The sequence below is a fragment of the Arvicola amphibius genome, chromosome 13 (assembly GCF_903992535.2).
Source record: "Arvicola amphibius chromosome 13, mArvAmp1.2, whole genome shotgun sequence".
In the NCBI taxonomy this organism is placed as follows: domain Eukaryota; kingdom Metazoa; phylum Chordata; class Mammalia; order Rodentia; family Cricetidae; genus Arvicola; species Arvicola amphibius.
Window position 1 is genome coordinate 36437315 of NC_052059.1, and position 15373 is coordinate 36452687.

Genomic DNA, 15373 nt, shown 5'->3' on the forward strand with positions numbered 1-15373 from the left:
GTTAAGTTAGCCAACCTTAGCATTTTTCAGTAGACACTGAGCTGTGTGTGAAGTTCCATTGTTAGTGTGAGTCTACCTGGTCCCTTGCTGGGTCAGATGCAGGCTCCATGTGAGCTGAAAGCTCTTACATCTAGATCCGAAAGAGTGCTGGAGCAGAGAGCTCTTACTGCCCAGGGTTACCAGCTCAAGCAGGTATGCTGGACACCGCTTTTACACTACTTTCTCTCCATGTAGAATCACCTAGAAGACATACCTCTCTCCATAGGAGGGCTCTAACATAGGAGGTTTAACTAAGAGGGGGTGACCCACTGTAAACATGGGTGACATCATCCCCTAGGCGTAGAGCCTAGACTGAACAAGAGAAGAAAGGCTAAAGAGTGTCAGCGGTCTCCTTTCTTCACCTCCTGGCCTGAGGCAATGGCAGGGGCGGCCCATCCACCCGCTCCTGCATCCTTGGAGCTACAGTGCCCTGCTACCATGGCTAGTCTGCCGTGGTAGAGGTCTCTTTTCCGCCCGTGACTCCAGACAAGTCCTTCCTCCCTTTTGCTTCTTGGGAGGTATTTGGTCACAGTGGCCAGAAAAGACACCAGTATGGCGCTTGGTTATGATTCGGGCAGGAGTGTTTGAAGTGTTTACATTCAAAGAAACCAGTAAGCAAACAGACCACACTATGGTAGGCTTTATAACCCCAGGAATTCTGCATCCATGCCATCTTGGACAGAATAGCCTGGGTTCGATGGGAAGGAAAATGTCCCTGGGAGTTTGTTTCTGTAGCAGTTGCTTTCTGTTTATTCTGCTTTCCCTTGGCTTCCTCTCAGTTGACAAAGTTCAGCTTGTCTCTCTCTGAAGAAGGCCATCACATCCTTTGAACCTAAGAGAGTGCCAGTTTGCTTTCATCTATAATGTCTCAGCATTTAATTTCTAAGGGAATGACTGAGACTTGCCTTTTCCCATGGGGTCTGTGAAAAGCACACCCTGTGAAAAGTCATCGGGTAATCACCTGAAAGAATGACCCCTTAGCTAAGTTCCCTGACCGGTACTGATTCTTTTTCTAAATGCTTTATGTGTGATAGATCACTTAATTTTTTTATGCCAATCTAGTGAGGTAAGACAGCTACTGGGTAGGCAAGGAAGCAGAGAAGCAAGACTCTAATCCATAGAACCCGTGTAGGGTGTGTAGCGTCAGTCTGTACCCTTGACCACCTATTGTACCCTTCCTTATTTGGCCATTTAAATAGACGCAGCTATGCTAGTGGTCCTGATTGTCCCCATGGTCAGCTGTCTTTTCTACGTCAAGTCAACGAGGCCTTTAGGGTTCGCTACCAGATACACAGCAAACATGCTGGGTACACTACCAATCTAGACTCTCACAGTACATGCTGGGTGCTGGATATTAAAGAGAAATGTTGACTAAAAGGTGTCACAGAAGAAGGGAACCAGTATTCTAAAACTGTTGAAAATCCTGGGATTGAATGGCGTGTAAGAACTTTTTTTTTTTAAATTAAGGAAGTTTAGGAATATGGGCTAGCAACATGGGCCCAGCAGGTTTAGAATCTTGTTACCCAAGGCTGGTTAGCTGAATTTAATCCCCAGAACCCACAAAAGGCGGAAGGAGAGAACCGACCCCACAGAGATGTCCCCTCAACTCCACACATGTGCACCCTAATGATGATGCTGGTATTTTGAAAGTTTTTGGAACTAATATTTGAGGAATTATTATATAGAAGAGGCAGTGATGTGTTTGTGTGGTTGAATTTACAGGGTTTATTTATTTATTTATTATTTATACAATGTTCTGCCTGCATGTGTCCCTGAAGACAGAAGTTGGCACCAGATCTTATTACCGATGGTTGTGAGCCACCATGTGGTTGCTGGGAATTGAACTCAGGACCTCTGGAAGAGCAGTCAATGCTCTTAACCACTGAGCCGTCTCTCCAGCCCTACAGGGTTGATTTTTAACTCAACATAAAAGAACTTTCTATCTAGAATCATGTAATAGAACAGTCTCCTTGTGAGGTAATGACCGTGCCCATTGTTAGAAATCCCCAGTCATCTTTTTCCCTGTTAGCTGAAAGGGACTTTGAGAGTCTTCAGGACAGGCCAAGGTCAGAGCTGAAATGAACGTCTCCAGGTTGGAAGACCAAGAGCTGTGTAAATGCAGGGCTCTTGTTGGTTTGGGATGTTAAGAAACATGGGTTAAAATGACTGCACAGTGGCCTCCACCCTTCCCACATGCCATATCACGAGACCGCTCGGCAAGACCTTCCTCTGAGAAGGCTTCGAGGGGTCCGTGGCCTGGTGTCAGTGTGTCGGAGCCATGAGATGAACTGATGGAAACAGGTTTTCTTTTAGCTTCAAATTCTGTGTCATTGCTGACTCCCCAGGGCTAGCCTAGATTTGTCAAATGAATTAAAGAAGCGTTTGTGTTGAGTGAACAAATGAACGATCTCTATGAAGTTTTTTCCTTTGGGTAGACAGTGGCTTTTCATGTTAAGCACGGACTCAGAGCTTCCCTATTTCCCCCCGTGATGTTTGGTTCCTCATAGCTCCATAAATACTTGCATCTTCATGAAATTTTTTTATTATATATAGTGACTCAGCAATTTTTTAAACCAGTAAGTCTTACATGATTCTTGACTCTTATTAGTCATTGTAGGTCTCAATTTGATTACATGAATATGAGAAACCTAATAGTAGCCAGTCTAATGATTTTATGTCTGTGTTGATTCAAATATTTTACAGTGCTTTAAAATGACTCTGTGTTAACATACTTCTTGGAGGCTGAGGCGGAAGGATTGCTGTGAGTTTGAGGCCAGTCTAGACTACATAACAAATTCTAGGCCAGCCTTCTTTCTTTCCTGGAAAAAGAACTTATTGCTGGGCCTGTTGCCAGGGGTTCATAAAGCTGCTGTCCTAGGCGGCCTTTAGTCTGAGGCATTTTGTACTGGACCAATAGAGCATTTCTGTCCAGGTGGAGTTTCTCGAACCTTGGCAGACTGTCTTAGAGTCTGCCTTAGACTGAGGTACACAGTGTTTTGGCCATATTGCAGTGCCCAGTGAATGGCAGCCTGCCTCACTGGGCCTTGGGATGAATGATGAATCTGTACACTCTGGATGTTTCATGTACAAGACCCTTTATGGGTTCCACATACATGGTCCTGAGCCGGTTCATCACTGTCCCCTGATCCACAGTTGTTCCCTCTAACTACGTGGAGTTAGACATTAAGAACCCATCCTTCCCCTGTGGAATTTCTGCACTAGAACTGGCGAGGGTGCCTCTCTCAGGCACTGAGCTGGGAGCCGTGGCCCCGATGGCCATTCTGCTCTTCAGAGGGTTTGGGAATGTTCAGGCAACGTGAAGGGCTTCTCCTGTCCGTCTCAGTCATGTGCAGATGCATTCTTTGAGGAAGGGCTACATGATTTTACTTGAACTTTAGTGCACTTATTTAGATGAAGGGCTTAGTTAAAATCACTCTGGTCCTATATCCATGTAGGTGAACTCTGATTTCTGGTGCCCATTTCCAGCACAGACTGAAGGATTCTGTAAAGACAATATCCTGCCTCATGTCAGTGCCTGGAATAGGGTCCTAATTGTGGGCAAAAAAGTTACCGGCCAGAATAACAATTTTAAATTAGAATATTTAGAATATTAAGTACCTGAACATGTCTAGAGAGGGCCTCCGAGCTGAAGCCCATCTAAATGAAGCTGCGGAACTCTGAAGGCCGTGTGCCCTGTAGGACATGTTCAGCAAACTAGAACTCAGCCTCACACCTCACGGAGTCTAGCTTTGTTAGACAACTATCAATCTTTAGGTTTTTAAAAATGTATTTTAATTGTTTTGTGTTGAATGTTAAAAAAATTAGAATAACGCCAAAAAAGCCTGTTCTTTTACAAGATCTTAGCAATTGAAGGTATTTATTATACAGCAGAAAGCAGATTTACTTGTGAAACCTCTGTGGTATATGAAACACGAGTAAGTACATAGCTGGTTTTCATTTCATTATCTCAATAAGCCCTCAGGATATCCTTCATTCCAGGAGAACGGTTACAGGGGTTGGGGCTCAGAGAACTTAACTTGCGGTAAATTTTTGTAGTTATCCAAAAGCATAGTTAATATTTCAATTTTGAGTGCTTTCTATGAGACTGGATGGCATATTAGAATTTTTAGGCTCATATGATGGTAGTAACCCGGTAAACCTTCTAAAATTTAAGCCTGGCAAAGCCTTCTAAAAATTCATTATTTTTATATCTGAATATTTCGCTGGCATGTGTGTATGTGCACCACATGTAGGCCTGATGCCCATGCAGACCGGAAGAGGGTGTCCAGTCCCTTGGAACTATAGTTGCTGATTTCGTGAGCTGTCACAGGGGTACTGGAACTGAACGTTTGCAAGAACAGCCAGTGCTCCTAATGCTGAGCCCTTTCTCCTCCCCAAGGATCACCATTGTTGATGGGATGTGTTCAGATACGGCCATGCATAGGGACGCCTCATCACCCAGTAAGCGCGAAGGAAGTGGTTGTGTAACAGTATAGTAGTTAGCAGCGGTCAGAGTGCCTGCCTAGTGTCTACTGCCAATTCTTCTGTTGGTCCTAGGCTGACTGTCTTTATTAGACAAGGACTAGGCATTTTAATCTTCCTTGGTACGCACACTTCACAGTGCCAATTCTTCTGCTGGTCCTAGGCTGACTGTCTTTATAAGACAAGGACTAGGCATTTCAATCTTCCTTGGTACACACACTTCACAGGGATGATTGTAAAGAAGTTGATTCATGCCTTGAGCTGAGCCTTCGCCGCCTCAACCTCTGGAGTCATGAAGGATAGTGAACCGTTCTGTATTTGCTTGCAGAGGGGCATCGGTTGTACATTGTCATAGCAAAAGACTGTAAAGAACCCAGATATGTCAAGCAGAGACGATTGAATTATGAAACACATCACGACAGAATGCTGTGCAGCCATTTGAATTAGCTGTGTGTGCAACAACGCAGGCTGAATTTATTCAGTGAGAAAACTCGGATATAGAACAGTTCAGATCCCATAATGTTACTGTGTGCTTGTGTATGCACGTATTTTTGTGTATTTAAACTGCAAGGGAGTGCATAGTTCACATGCATAGATCGCCTGTCTCTGGAGAGATTTGCAAAGAAGCTGGCCAGTGTTTATCTTTAGGAAGGGAAGTTGGTAACTGGGGCAGGTTTAAGCGGCAGACGTTTCATTCTAAAAGTATTTGGAATTTTCTATCGAGAATTATGTATCCCCGACCCTCTCTGGCAGCTTCCCATCTGGTGCACTGAACAGGAGTTAAGAATCAGCATGAGAAGCACCTTGGGCAATATCGCCACATTTGGAGAAGGCCTGGTAGGGCAGTATGGCTGTTTACCATGGGAGGGAAGGAAGGCGTGGACAGAGTGCTTGTGCAGAAAGGCCAGAGGGCTATGGCCAGAGTGAGGGGCAAGGAGAGGAGGAAGCTAGCATAGAACTGGATTGGAGGTACAAGTGATACCTGGATCAAGGGCAGGAGGTAGATGTAAAAGTAGGTTTTGTGACAATGGGACGCAAGTCCTGGACGACGTGAATTTGAAGCAATTGTAAGATCTCCTGGAAACATGGAGCAGGCAATTAGTGTGAGGTGTGTTCAGCTCTGTTAATGTGATTTGGGGGTGTTATTTCCATGGCTTTAAATGAGTTTATAGCAAAGTCAAGTGTCCTCTTCAGTACACAAGTTTGAGCATGGACTAATGGAAAATTTAAGTTTTAGAAGCCTCCAATTTTTGTAGTGAGCAACACAAAGCAAGATCATTATTTTGTTTTGAAATTTCCCGTTGCATATGTGTGCTGTACAAAACCATTTACAGTTAGAAGCCAAAGAGCTTGTGCCAAGGGAATGAAGCTAATGCATTGCTCTGATCTCCGGGACAGCCTGAAAACACTAAATGAATGGTAACACTTTTAATGTGCCCATTAACTAATACCACTAATTTACAGCGGGCGTGCCTGCAACAACCCGCATTAATAATTTCTGATACACTGTGATCCTCGGTATCACAATTAATGCAGGAAATTCTGTTTCTCACATACCCTCCCCAACCCTAACCCTAACCCTAACCCATGTGTACACTAGAGGACATTGTTGCTTGGCTGTTCCCCCTTGTTACCTATTTTATTTCATTGCTCCATCTCTTGTTGTATCTGAAGTGTAAAGGCAAATCTCACCTTACTACACTTCAGTCGACACCCCTCAGTTACAGCAGTGACGCTTTCACCCCAAACATTGCTTAGGCAGTAGAACCCTTCACCCCATACTCTCCAGTAGACATCCCTAAATCTGTGCGGGGTGCAGGGGTGAGGGGTGGAGGCTGACCCTGAATACAGCTGTGCAGTTCACCATCAGATGATGCAGTCATGCTAAACCAAGAGCTTCATTTTCCTTGCTATAACAGTACTGTTGCTATTAATTTAATATTATTATTATTTTGCTTTTTTTTTTTCAAGACTGGGTTTTTCTGTGTGTTGTAGCATGATTAATAAAAAACCCAGAAACAGATACTGGAGTTCAACCTGAAGATCCTCAGGCTAAAAGAGTACAAGTGCCTGTCGCATCCCAGTTTGTATTCCTCTCTAGTGCTGGGATTAAGGGTGTGCATCACCACCATCTGGATCTGTTTCTGCATAGATCTTGTGTAGCCCAGGGGGGCCTTGAACTCTCAGAGATCCATTTTTCTCTGTCTCCCAAATCCTGGGATTAAAGTTGTGTGATACCACTACCTGGCCTCTAGTGGCCTAGTTTTACTTCCTGATCATCTGGAAAGCTTTATTTATAAAACATAATAAAATATCACCATATTTTCCCTTTTTGTCTAAAATAAAAAAGACTATAACTAATATAAGAAAAGCTATATACAATAAGTATAATAACCATATACAATATATATAGGCAATAAATATCAGCAATGTCTAATCCATTTGCATTTGACAAATTCATAGGACATACTCCATATCGATCCTATCTTGGTGAGTCCAAAGTCTTGTACATAATTTACTTTCTATCATAACTTGCATTACCATCCAAAACTACCTTTTGATCTCTCAACCTTTTATATACTTTACATTTCTTTAGTGAATTTCTTTGAGTCTTGTAAACAAGGAAAACTATAACTATCTAGTCTTCAACTACTTCAGAGTTGAATAATATTGAATAATCAGGAAGTGTCAGAAAGCAACTTCCAAAAAATGCGAGAAATGACAGAAACAGCTGGCTGCCTGGACAGTCACCCAAAGTTCCTCTGCAATGTTGGAGCAATCATTTTCGGCCTACAGGCCTAGAATATCTGACAGACTTTTCTATGAAGGAGAGTTTTTAAAGGACTCTTCTGCCTTGTCTGAGCAAGGTTTGGCAGTCACTTTTTTGTGTGTCTTGCTTGTCCCATTAGGACAGCACACTGTCAGCAATTGAGGCAAGGGCACTTTCTTGCCCATTGACTCATTTTGACACAAAGAAAGCAAACTCCATGTGGATTTTTTTTTTTTTTTTTTTTTTTTTTTTGGTTTTTTGAGACAGGGTTTCCCTGTAGTTTCTAGAGCCTGTCCTGGAGCTAGCTCTTGTAGACCAGGCTGGCCTCGAACTCAGAGAGCCGCCTGCCTCTGCCTCCCGAGTGCTGGGATTAAAGATTAAAGGCGTGCGCCACCACCGCCCGGCCATGTGGAGTTTCTTCTATGCCCATCATTGTCTCTGACGTAGATTGGGTGCTGCCAGGAGCAGATATGTCTCATTGTCATGAAAAAAGAAAAAAGAACCTGTGTTATTAAAACACATGAATGACATATTCTGTAGATCTCTGAAGTGTTTGAAGATGATATATTTAAAAATATATCTGTTTGACCTTGAAAACGTATCTAATGTGACTACAAGTTCGATTGTATTACGTGACCGATTACTAACCTGCATTTCCTTGTTATCCTAAGCAGTTGGTAATAATAACTTTCAAGGACTAGGAATTTGCATTACATTGTTAAATGAGCTTTATAGGTAGGTATAATACCTTGAGCAAGATTAGAAACATATGTACAGTTCGTTTTAACAAAATTAATCTCAAATTTGTATCAATATATAAAAGTCCAATCCAGTGTAAAACATTTAAAACTAGTAGTTGGTTTTATTTCAAGGTAGGTTCACTAATCTACATTTTTATCTTATCAGTGTGCCGTCCTGGCTGTCCTGGAACTCTGTAGACCAGGCTCACAGAGATCTGCCTGCCTGTGCCCCCTGAGTGCTGGGATTTAAGGCATGCTCCACTACCACTTGGCCTGTTATGATTTTTAGGTTTACATAAGAAATAACAAATTATGGACAGACCATTTAGTGTTTTTTTTTCTTTTCCTTTCCTTTCCTTTTCTTCTTTTTTTAGTATGTTGTACAGAATTAACTCATACTTGATTTGTGAGATAATGGAGGGATCACTTCTTTCTGCCAAGAACTGATCCTACAGAGTAGAAGAGAGGCACACTCTTGGCAAGGGTGGCCTCTGTAATTCGACTTCTTAGATGAATTGTGTTCTGTTTTTTTAAAGTTTTGATCAGGGATCACTCTTCAGTGATGATTCCTGTCTTCATGGACCCCTATCACAGTGTTTGATACGGCTGTAGAATTCTCCCGCATGGTGTCATTATATATTGACAATTGCTTGATTCTAGTTGAAACAAACCTTACATCCAGAAGGTACACTGCTTCTTCATGTTAGACCGGCAGGCATGGCACAGACTTCCTTGTGTTTGTAACAAGCCCACCCTTTATTTAGAGTGTCTCTGGGGGCTGTTTTGACTTTGGAGAATACAAATCTCCATGACAGGACCCCCCCTTCCCTGCACAGAATCTGTAATTATTTGTTATTCAGTCAACGTGAGAATCGGTCAGAACAGAAGTGCAGATTGCCTGTGACAGAGCTCTGATTGTAAACAGAGGATTGTACGTGTGCTTGGTGTGCAAATGTGAGTGTGTATGTGTGCTTGGTTTACAAATATGAGGGTCTGTGACATCCTGGCGTCCACAGGAATGAGCTGGAGTCCTGTTCACATAGTGTGCTGCCTGTATAGTAAAATTCCTTAGTGAATTTCATCTGTAGATCAGTAATGACGTGTGTGTATACTAGTCAGCCTTAATTTTATCAATGATCTATAATATCTTTATAAATTATTCCACTTCTTGGATATGGTGAAATTTGTGTTCTAGGACTTCATGGTACTTTTTCTCCTTGATCACTCAGTGTTGATTCTATAATGTTCATGCAGATAAAATGAATGTGTTTAAATTCCATCAATTTGATAAATGTATCTTCTTTTTAAAAAAGTTTTTTTAATGTTTATCAGTATGTCTGTGCACCAAATGCACACAGTACTCAGAGAGGCCTGAAGAGGGGCTGCTGGGTCCTCTGGAGTTGGAGTAACCCAGGTCCCATGGAAGAGTAACAAGTGCTCCTAGTCACTGAGCAGTGTCTCCAGCACCATAAGGCCTATTCTTATTATGAAATTATGCTCACTTAAATTTTACTGTCAGTTGGAAATTCTTAGGGCGCTTCTCCTTGGTCAGAGTGCCCTGAATGAACTCCCTGTGGCATTACGTCACACTTCAGTGCCATTATGTGCGGCACACTAATGTATTGTACTACCAGTGTTATAATGTTGTTTCTTCCATTACAGTGTAGGCAACCTTGGAAGAAAATATGTTAAACCTCTATCATCTATTAATACTTCAGAAACAATTCTGTAACTAATTGTCATCTTAGAAAGCAGGTGGGATTTGAGCAGTAAGATAATCAATTGGGGAGAAATCCTGATCCTCTTCCCCCCAACACACACACACACACACACACAGAACTAGATCACTTGGGAAGCTGAATATAAAACTCAAACCCACACCTCCAAAGGGACCGGTATTAACAGAAGTTCATGAATTGTCCAGATAGGGACCCCAGCTGTATGTATTTCTACCCATCAAATTCTGGTGGATTTCAGTGTGTTTTTAACAACACAGTAGTACAAACTTTATACAGAATAGCCGAATGAATCACTAGAGGCCATGATCTCGTGGTATATTACCTGAGGTGATGTTCATGGAAGGCTGTTTTAGACTGATCACCCCAAAAGGAGCAATGGGGGTACTGAGGTTTGGCATCAGAAAGATGCCAAAAGAGAGGCAGGAAAACAAGAAGGTTACGAGTACCTGTTTGACACCGTTGAGACCAGGCCCTGCCTTTACTGGCTGGGAAGTTAGATACTTACATTACCTTTCCTGGTTGATAACCAGGACAAAATCGCCCGGGGGACTGTGACATAGAAAATTGCCCTCGCCTCCTCCCAAACCTTAAGGATGGTGCTTCCGAGTGCCATCTTGGGGCTGGGGTGGGTGCATTTTGATGAAGGTGCACACCTGTACTTTTGCACATCTGTGCTCTTGGATAGTGGAGGTCCCCATTGTACTCTGAAAAACGGGGGCGTCTCTGCTCCTAAAGCAGTCCCTTAAATTGTTGACCACATTGCACATTGGCACATTTAAGTTGTCAAAGTGAATTATTTCTCTCCATAAAAAAAAAAATGAGAAAAAAAAGCCACATACATAATTGAAGCATTGGATTTAGAGTTCATAGGGAAGGCTGGAAGAAGGATGTTAAGACTGAGCAGTTGACAATCCACAGGGATAGCAAAGCTAGCGTTAAAAAGGCACATGGTTGAGATGATGAATCTGGAGAGAGTTACATTCTAACACATAGAGACACTAACATTAGTATAGCCCTGTTACACTTGCTGCTGCTCTGCTCTCCAGGAACCCTGTCTCCCTCTGTGAGAACGTTCATTACAGCGAGGTGGCTCCAGATTAAAACACAGCCTGTCCTAAGCAGAGTGGATGCAGCCATCTAGAACGTTAGGTCAGAAATAAGGATCTCCTAACAGAAGGGTTGTTGGACTTGGAAAATGACCACCATCTTCCTCCGCCTCCCACTGAGTCCAGTTTGTGATGTTCATTTACTCATGGTGTCGAGCCATCTGCTGCAATGTGGTTGACCTGTCGGGGGTCACACGCTTGAAGAAAACTGACTATCTCCCTTCCCCAGAAGTTCCTTAGTTAGGCGTGGGAATTCACAAGCCCTCTTGGCACCGCACTGTACTGCTCACTGCCTTGATCTTATGCAGGGAGCCACAGCCACTGTGGGTGCACAGGGGCCTAGTTATGATGGATCTGAAGAACTGCTTTACCCCAGTCTCTCCGACCACTGGCTTTTACTGCCTTTCTGTCCCCTCTTCCTCCATTTTCCCCAAGCCTTGTGTGTAGGGGTCTCTGTGGGATGTGATGGGCAGTGGGCGTGATAGAGATAACTCTGTCGCTGAGCATCCCACAGACGCTTACTCTTTGATCTGTTGTGGGTTTCTGTATTCACCACTGTCCTTTGCTAAGAGGAAACTTTTGGGGTGCGGTCTGAGGTCTGCACTGATGTATGGTTTTATAGACGTGCCTTTGGAGGGCAGGCTGACACTGTGTCCACTTAGCAGAATAACTGTAGTAGGTTTACCCGGGGGCCTCTGAACTCTCCAGCCATGGGTTCTTGGCCAGGAATATAGTCCCAGCAGGCATCTCCTTCTGTGGAGTGAGCTTCAAGTCCAGTCATAAAACAGTTGGTTACCTCTGTCATATTTGTGCTGCCTGTGGATACATCTTACCACACCAGTCATGAGTTTAGTTCACAACTGGGTAAACCCCCTGCACCTGCTCCCATCCCAGGTACTTTCCTCCCAGCCCTGTGAAAGCGAGCCAGCAGGGAGGATGACTTCTGATCAGAACCAGCTTGATTTCTCCATGCCCTGAGACAAACATGTATGGTGTGTCTTCAGTAATAGGGTCTTAACATGGAGTTCTGATGGGCAACCAAGAGCAATAATAGTAACCTCTATTGTGTGTGTGTGTGCTTGTGTCTTGTGTGTGTTGTGGGGGGTGGTCTTTGGAATACTGTTGACCAGCACCCGGAGGGCAGGTATCCCCTTCTGACACTGGGATTTTTTTTGATAACCTTTTCCCTCATGGAGGATAACTCCAGCCACACTGTCTAGGAGGCGTGTACAACAGTAAGTTTCCATCTGGTTTTCCCGGCCATCTTTAGTATTGGTTGTTCCTCATCCTTGCCTCCTCATCCTTCTCTTTCCTTACCCAAACCTTCCTGCACATTTTTATATTCTAAACCTCCCATCTTTCTGTCTGTTAAAAAAAAAAATGTTGTTTTTTTTTTTTTTATTATAGAAGCACTGCATATTTGCTTTAAAACCTGCAGTTTAGCCGGGTGGTGGTGGCGCATGCCTTTAATCCCAGCACTCGGGAGGCAGAGGCAGGCGGATCTCTGAGTTCGAGGCCAGCCTGGTCTACAAGAGCTAGTTCCAGGACAGGCTCTAGAAACTACAGGAAAACCCTGTCTTGAAAAACCAAAAAAACAAAACAAAACAAAAAAAAAACCCTGCAGTTAAATGAACAAAAAGAATTAAATTGGCCTGTGATCTCTTGATAGTATTTGGCTGTGTGTCTGGGTTTTGTTTTTGTGTTTTTGCTTGTTCACATTAGCATATATACAGTATAACTTCAGTGCACAGTTCCACAGGATTTTATATTTAATGCTTTATCAGACTGAATTATTTGTGGTGGGGGGCGGGGGTTGAAGCAGGGTCTCACTGTGTAGCCGAGTCTGGCAGGGAACTTAGTATCTTGTCCAGGAAGGCCTCAAGCAGTTTTCTGTCTCAGCCACCCGTTTCTGGGATTACAAGAGAAAGAGTCTCCTTAGCCAGCCAGACTGGGAGAGTCTTGAATCTTAGAAGTGAGTGATAGTGTGGTTGGATTGATCGTTTTGCCAGTAACTCCCACCGTTAGCCATTTTACTAATGGGGAATGTTTCTACTTTCCTAGGTACTGTTTAGGAAACCAGTTTAGATGCCACCGCTGGGTACCATAGCATTTTTCCAGACGAGTGAATCTGTGGCTTCCTCTTCTCCTTTACAGACTCTTTTGACCAACCCTGCAGTATTCCCCTGGCTTTGGCTTTCTGTACATACTTCGTAAATGACTAGTAAACACACGCATGTTCCCCAGAATGTCAGGGGCTGTCATAGTTCCGGGGACACTGGTTCAGATGGGCATGAAAGCAATGATGGTGTATACCGGAGTAACAGGAAGAGAGAGTTACAGATGGGGGTAGGGAGCACTTTAGGATGGGTCAGCTTCAGATCCTTGGAGGAAGGTAGCACCGCTGCTAATTCCAGAAACTTCCTGAATTTGCCCCAACAGATGTAGGAAGAAAGCCTTCCCCTTCCCCCACACCTTATATGAGAGGAGTTCTAGCTTTCTGTTAGGCCAGGGCTGCTGCCTATGGTCATAATAGAGTCTGAGTCAGATAAATTTGCAGCTAAGAAGCAAATAATTTTCTAAATTAGCCCTTCCTACATCTCCCTTATAAAATTTGGTGAGAAGCGGAGTTGAAGTGACGGCGTTCAGGTGGAGGATAACCAGAACCCACGTGTCAGCCCTGTGGCTGTGGGCTTCTTCCCGCACAGACAGTGGGAGGAGCCCAAGTGCTTGGAAGTTGGCTGAGGGAAGAGGTCGGCTTGGAGGCTGCAGCTTTGCTTGCTGAGCTGAGCTTGACTTAGCCCAGACAGCCGGGCTCTTTGGCACTACTAGAGCCACAAGGCTAGCCATCTCTGCTCCATGTCGTTTATAAAGGACTGATTGCCTTTTCGCTGACTTCTGAGAGTGTGGTTTTATAATTAGTAGATTCTTAATTGTGATTAGTCACAGGCCTGCCCGTCAATCATTCTACTGTCTTTTTGCCTCGGAGAACTTTATTTTTGGTCTGAATTTTTGTGTATGATGATCTTTTTTTGCTTGCTCACTATTGCTCATCTTGAAGCAAGTCTCGATTCAAAAGTGGAGCTCGTGAATATAAGCTCTTCATTAGCATGTAAGGTGTGCCCTTGACTGAGTTATGCAGCCTTGCTGGGGTCACTTGGGATTGAAGCGTCTGTCTAGTTCCTAAATCTCTAAGAAAATTTAGAAGCCATCACCTGCCTTGTGTTCCCCCGCCTTTTAAATTCATGATGGCTTTAAAAGCATCTTTGGTTTTGGTTGTCAGTTACCATGCGTTGCCTAGAATGTCACAAAGAACAAAATCAAAGAAAGAAACGACACTTGAAAGGAACTCTCGCATTTCCATCCTGTCGTAGCGCTAAGGTCAAGTAAGGGGTAGAGGCAGTGCTTACCCAGATAACGTTAGTGAGCCAGAAAAGCATGGAGGTCTCTGGACGCTGTGCCAGCCTCCAGAGCCAGGAGTATATTATGATCTAATGGTACCTCTCTGCCACATTTGATGAACTGCCCTAGAAAAACATTTTGAAGCAATAAAGCATCCATTTGGCTTCCAAGTAATGAGAGAGGCATTGCTCTTTGCATTAACTATTTATTCAGGAAGAGAAGTGACCAACTGCTAATAAGCTTTACCCCAAGAAGGTCGTTTCAAACAGGAAAATGCGAAAGTGAGGCTCTCTTCGATTTCATGTGCAATTAACAAAGACGCAGAGCAGAGCGGTTGGTGCCCCGGTGCCACGTGACGGCCGGCTGGCTCTATTTAAGTGCAGCTGCCTGTCAGAAGTAGTCAGAGCTTCTGGGCTTCGGAAGACTGTGTCCTCTAATAACAAGTGAGGCAGCAATGGCTGGTGAGTGGCTCAGATGGGCTCCTTTCTCTGTGGCTCGCCCTGTAGGCTTACTTGCTTAAATCCGCGGTGCTAAGTACTCTAGTTCCCTCTTTAGGGGATGGTCCCCTTTCTTTTTTCTTGTAGATGATTATTCTTTCATAATCACTTATGATATCTGCTGTATATATAATAAAATATTAATTTTATTAGCTTTGATCAGGAGGAGATTGGGTTTGGGTAACTTTTCTATTTGTTGCATAAATAAATCTCTAACATATTATTTGAAATTAATTTCTTGGAGAGGAATGCAGTGTTACACTGTTGTACCCCAAGTACATAAATGGTCCCTTCCTTGCAGTGAGTGTTTAGGCTTCAGTGACTTCAAGGCAGCATCTACGATATACAATATTAGTAAGCAGAAGTCAGTTAGAGGTTTACTTGGAAGCACCTTTGGTACTAAAACAGCTGTAATTTTCCATTTCACTTTCTTTAAGGTTCTTAAAACAATTAATTTGCTTTTTTTTCAGTGTCATGAAAAAAAAGTGCAAGTCACAATTATTTTCTTTCCTCCAAGATTTTTATTCTGTCTTTCACTTGGCTCTGACTAAAAAGTAATACAGTAAATTTCTACACAGTGAGAGGGGAAAGCCTTCATACG

General features: G+C 43.3%; 1 protein-coding gene across 2 annotated transcripts in view; it reads left to right on the forward strand.

Moving 5' to 3' along the window:
* The window catches only part of Dgkh (diacylglycerol kinase eta), a 157675-nt gene that overhangs the window by 83817 nt on the left and 58485 nt on the right, over positions 1-15373 (forward strand). The window lies entirely within an intron of this gene.